Source organism: Triturus cristatus, chromosome 7, assembly GCF_964204655.1.
Source record: "Triturus cristatus chromosome 7, aTriCri1.1, whole genome shotgun sequence".
Taxonomy (NCBI): Eukaryota; Metazoa; Chordata; class Amphibia; order Caudata; family Salamandridae; genus Triturus; species Triturus cristatus.
In genome coordinates this window covers 1,680,227,956-1,680,233,955 of record NC_140590.1, presented here as the reverse complement: position 1 = coordinate 1,680,233,955, position 6,000 = coordinate 1,680,227,956, and positions in this window count along the sequence as shown.

Below are 6,000 nucleotides of genomic sequence, written 5' to 3'. Positions count from 1 at the left end.
CATGTGTCAAATGATATGCCTATTTAACAGAAAGGCTGCTATGTGTAGGATTATTATATATTTTTAACTCTTTTTATAGTTTTTTCCCCAACATCATCATAACTATCCATGGGAGACCACCAGCAAATAACATAATATGTTACAATGTTCGGTACACTATATTTTCATATTTACAGGGATTAGTCATCAGCCATCTATTGCCGTTACATTTAGTTGACCCAGGGACACTGCTCAGCCGTGTTTTTTGTATTATGCCGTGCCCGTGGTGTTGTCGTTTTTGTACGCCCCTCCCATTCCCCATCGATGCTTCTCCCCCCCGCCTCAGATTTCAAAATCGTCGCCTTGTACATGCCTCCATTTGGACCATATCTTGTCAAAGTTCCGGGGGCAGTATCTATCCTTGTAAACTCTGGCTTCTGCCTGTATGCACTAGTTCATGTAAGTGACCCAGTTTGTCATCTTGGGTACCATTTATGCCCTCGTAGCCGAACAATATCCCTTTTTTTTACTACCAGGGCCATGTTGTGAAACAGTAAATCATACATGCAGAGCGTACCAGCTCCTCACAACCCTAACAGTACCAAAGGCAGTGTGAGTGTGATATTGTCCACTGCCACTCATAGTGTTCCACCCGCACCCAGAATGTCTGTAATCGGTGGCAACTCCACAGTGTGTGGACCGGCCGACACTAGCTCTATCCATCTGGAATTATTGTGTTCTGCTTTAGTGGGCTCTATGTAAAATCTTATATTGTACCAGGCAAAACTCCACTTTTATAACACTCTCCCCTCCAACCCACCTCCTCTGGGTAGCGACAATCACCTGCCAAGTCCGCGTCGCCAGAGATCCTAACTCTTATTCCCATTTGACTTTCAGTTTGTCTAGTGGGCGTTGATAGGTCGTCACAAGTGTTCAATATATGTGTGAGATCGCATGCTTGTGGCGTGTCGTGGTGCTAGCAAAAAGAACAAATGATGGACGGAATGCTGAACGATGCAAACACTCACCCCCAGTCACAAAAGTCTGGGTTTAAGCCATGACTTTTTTGCCCACCATGCCACCCCAGTTTGGACCCAGCCACATATGCAAATCAGTCTTGACCCTGCTCCTCATAGGAACAGTCCAGCCTGACCTGCCAAGCCAGATTGTACCTGGACCGGAAACAAGCATCATTGGACAGTTTTCGGGGTATCACCCCTCATCAACCAGGCTAGCTGGTGCAGTGAGCACTGGACCCACGTCTGGGCATACCCTTCCCACTTAGAGCGACAAAAGCAAGAACAAATGATGTACGGAATATTGAACATTGGAAACATTCACCCCAGTCACAAAGATCTAGATTTAATCCATAGTTTTTTTGCTCACAAGCCCACTCCAGTTTGGACCCAGCCATATGCAAATCAGTTTTGACTTGCTCCTCATGGGAACAGTCCAGCACGAACTGTTAAGCCAGGTCCTCCATGGAACGGAAACAAGCATCCTGGGACCTGTTTCAGGTTATCACCCCTCATCAGCCAGACTAGCTTGAATCCAGTGGTGCAGTGAGCATGAGACCCACGTCTGGGCATTCCCTTCCTACTAATGGTGACAAAAGCAAAAAAAACTAATGATGAATGGAATGCAGAACAATGCAAACATTCAGCTCCAGTCACAAAGATATGATTAATTCACAGTTTTTTTGTTCACCAGGCTACCCCCGTTTGGACCAAGCTATATGCAAATCAGTCCTGATCGTGTTCTTCATGGGAACAGTCCAGCCCGAACTGCCAAGCCAGGTTCTCCCTGGACCGTAAACAAGCATCCTGAGACCAGTTTCGGGAAATCACCCCTCATCAGCCAGGCTAGCTTGAATCCAGTGGCGAGGTGAGCACAGGTCCCACACCTGGGCATACTCTTTCTACTAGGGGGGACAAAAGCAAAAAGAACAAATGATGGACGGAATGCTGAACAATGCAAACAATAACCCCAGTCACAAAGATCTGGGTTTAATCCTTATTTTTTTGCTTACTGTGCCAACCCAGTTTGTACCCAGCCATATGTATATAAGTCAAAACCCTCCTGCTCATGCGAACAGTCCATCCCAAACTGCCAAGCCAGATGCTCCATGGACAGGAAACAAGCATCCTGAGAGCGGTTTCGAGGTATCACCGCTCATCAGCTAAGCTAGCTTAAAATCAGTCCTGCAGTGAGCACGAGACCCACGTCTGGGCATTCTCTTCCCACTAGGGGCGACAAAAGCAAAAAGAACAAATGATGTACGGAATGCCGAACAATGCAAACATTCACCCCAGTTACAAAGATCTGGGTTTATTCCATAGTTTGTTTGCTCAGAAGTCCACCCCAGTTTGGACCCAGCCATACGCAAATCAGTCTCGACCCAGCTCTTCATGGGAACGGTCCTGCACGAACTGCCAAGCCAGGTCCTCCCTGGACCGAAAACAAGCATCCTGGACCCGGTTTTGGGGTATCACACCTTATCAGCCAGTCTAGCTTTACTCCAGTGGTGCAGTGAGCACGAGACCCATGTCTGGGCAGACCCTTCCCACTCAGGGCGACAAACACAAAAAAAACAATGATGGGGAGAATGCTGAACAATGCAAACATTCACCCTCAGTCACTAAGATCTGTGTTTAATTCATAATTTTTTTGCTCGCCACACCACCTCAGTTTGAACCCAGACATATGCAAACAAGTCTTGAACCCACTGCTCCTCATGGGAATAGTGCAGCCTAAACTGAAAAGCCAGGTCCTTCCTGGACCGGAAACAAGCATCTTGGAGCCAGTTTCTGGGAATTACCCCTCATCAGCCAAGCGAGGTTGAATCCAGTGGCACAGTGAGCATAAGACCCACGACTAGGCATACTCTTCCCACTAGGGGCGACAAAAGCAAAAAGAACAAATGATGGACAGAATGCCGAACAATGCAAACATTCACCCCAGTTACATAGATCTGGGTCTAATCCTTCTTTTTTTGCTCACCACGCCATCCCAGTTTGGACTCAGCCATATGCAAATCAGTCTTAACCCTGCTCCTCATGGGAATAGTCCATCCCAAACTGCCAAGCCAGATGCTCCATGGACAGGAAACAAGCATCCTGGGACCGGTTTTGAGGTATCACCCCTCATCACTAATATTATCGAAGATAGACTATTGCAATGGCCTCTACATTGGCATGCAGGCCCAGTATCTGCATAAACCGCAAGTTCTTCAGAATTCCGCAGCCATACTTTTTCTGGAAGTGCCCAGGCACCACGTGGTTTCTTCCACACTTAAAGACCTTCACTGGCTGAAGGTCAAAAATAGAATCAAGTTTAAGGCTCTTTGTCTGACCTATAAAGTCCTCCACGATTCTGGATCCATTTTCCTGAAAGCATCCCTATCCTGGTACACCCCCACCACAAACCTAAGATCATCAGGCACGTTTAAAATTTATTCAGATTTAAAAAATCCAAATGGGGTGGGAGCAGTTTCGTGGTCAGAGCTGCTACTTCTTGGAACCTCCTCCCACTCGACATAAGGTCAACCCCTGCCTTACTCCAAATCAGGAAGCACCTGGAAACATGGCTTTTCAATCAGTAGGATCTCTGTCTCCTCTCATCTTTGCTCTTGGAATCAGCGCCAAGACATCTCCGGGTACACGTTGCGCTTTACAAATTGGCTAACATAACATAACATCAGCCAAGCTAGCTTAAAATCAGTGTTGCAGTGAGCACAAGACCCACCTCTGGGCATACCCTTCTCACTTAGGGTGACAAAAGCAAAAAGGACAAATGAACCCAGTCTTGATCCTGCTCCTCATGGGAACAGTCCAGACCGAACTGTCGAGTCAGGTTCTCGATGGAACGGAAACAAGCATCCTGGGACCAGTTTCAGGGTTTCACTCCATATCAGCCAGGCTAGCTTAAATCCGGTGGTGCAGTGAGCACAAGATCCACGTCTGCTTATACCCTTCCCACTTAGGGTGACAAAAGCAAAAAGAACAAATGATGGATGGAATGCTGAACAATGAAAATATTCACCCCCAATCACAAAGATTTTGGTTTAACCAATTGTTTTTTTTTTATTACCACACAATCCCAGTTTGGACCCAGCCATATACAAATCAGTCTTGACCCTCAAGGGAACAGATCAGCCTGAACTGACAAGCAAGGTCATTCCTGGCCCGGAAACAAGCATCTTGGGACCGGTTTCGGGGTATCACCCCTCATCAGCCAGGCTAGCTTTAATCCAGTGATGCGGTGAGCATGGGAGCCACGTCTGGCCATACTCTTCTTACTTAGGGCGACAAAAGCAAAAAGAACAAATGACGGACGGAATGCTGAACAATGCAAACATTCACCCCTAGTCACAAAGATCTAGGTTAAATCCATCATTTTTTTGCTCACCACACCACCCCAGTTTGAACCCAGCCATATGCAAATCAGTCTTGACCCTGCTCCTCATGGGAACAGTCCAGCCCAAACTGCCAAGCCAGGTCATTCCTGGACTGGACACAAGCATCCTGGGACCGGTTTTGCGGTATCACCCCTAATCAGCCAGGCTAGCTGACCAATGTAAGCATTCTCCCACAGTCACAAAGATCTGGGTTTAATCCATCTTTTGTTTGCTCACCACACCACACCAGTTTGTGTAGTGGCGCTGACAAAAGCCAAAACTCCAATGGAGTCTCTTCTGCCACGTTCACTAGTCAGTTTGAATATTCTGTCAGTGTCTATTTCGCTTGGAGGTATCTTAAGAATTGCCCGTCAGCCAGTTTGTATCTGGTCTGCAGTTCCACATATGGTACCATCCTACACTCCTCCTATATATCCTCTACTTTACACAAGTCCATAAGGTACCACTAGCGGCGCACTTCAGGTTCGTGGTTCTTAGCCAGTATATTGGCTTCTCATAGTGGAGTTTCTAACGTCAACCTCATCCTCCATGCCAATGCGCTCGCAACTGCTCTCCACACCTTGGGGATTTTGGATGTTGGCGTAAGGAGGGCTTAGTTCCCCCATACAGTAGGCTCACGTTACCCATTGCCTTTTCTGTCGACCATCAGCACCAGCTGAGTTTGTGAGAGCTCATTCGTTTGACACCAACAGCTGGGCCGCCCTGTAATAAACAGTATTTTAGTTCTGGGAGAGAACTCCTCCTCACAGGGCACTCTCTTCAGAGTTAGATGGGCCTTTTGCAGTGCCAAAACATCCCACAGCAGTGTGTGTGTGGTGGACTCCACTACCCTGAATAAGGTGTCCGGCACCTCATAGGAAGTATTATGGAGCATATACAGGAATTTCAGGAGTGTGATTATTTTGTACAGGGCCGTTCTGCCTAGTAATTTTCCCCAGTGGGCTACATCTTTCTTGAATTCCTTGGGTATGCGATCAAATGGTGTAAAGTTGATGCCGAAAAGACTACTTCAGCAGTCTTGAGCCGCATACTCCCGCACATAGAAACGTGCTTAAATTTACAGTCGCTTCCCGGTCAGGTACTGGAAAGTTTCTCTCTCATTACATCAGAAATTAAGAGAGAGCTGTTCCGTAAAACGACGGGCACAAATCAAACAAAAAAGGGTTGGTTTAATTCTGCAACAAGGCGCTCACATCAACTATTGAAGAAAGCTCTTACTAAAACTGTCAGGGATAGCGAGGAAGTGAGAAGATTGAGAAAATGTTATAAGCAAGCACTAAAATCCTGCAAGGTTGATATCAAGAAGGAATTATGGGCCAAGCTGCATCAGAGTAGCTCTCTTAAGGACTCGGCCACTTTCTGGAAAATAGTTAGAACTCCCTTTTTGACTGATCAACAAGAGACCCCAAGGATCGAGGTAGCAGTGGGTGAGGCAGCATGGGTTGACCATTTCTCAAGGATCTTTGGTCTCTCGGATGATTCTATGCCAGAGCCCCCCCCAGATAGTGCAGGGATACGGCTTACCCAAAACTACAGTAGGTCTCCTCCCACCCCTAATTCTAACCTTCATTTTGGCCACGATGAGGTACTTATGGCGTTGCAGG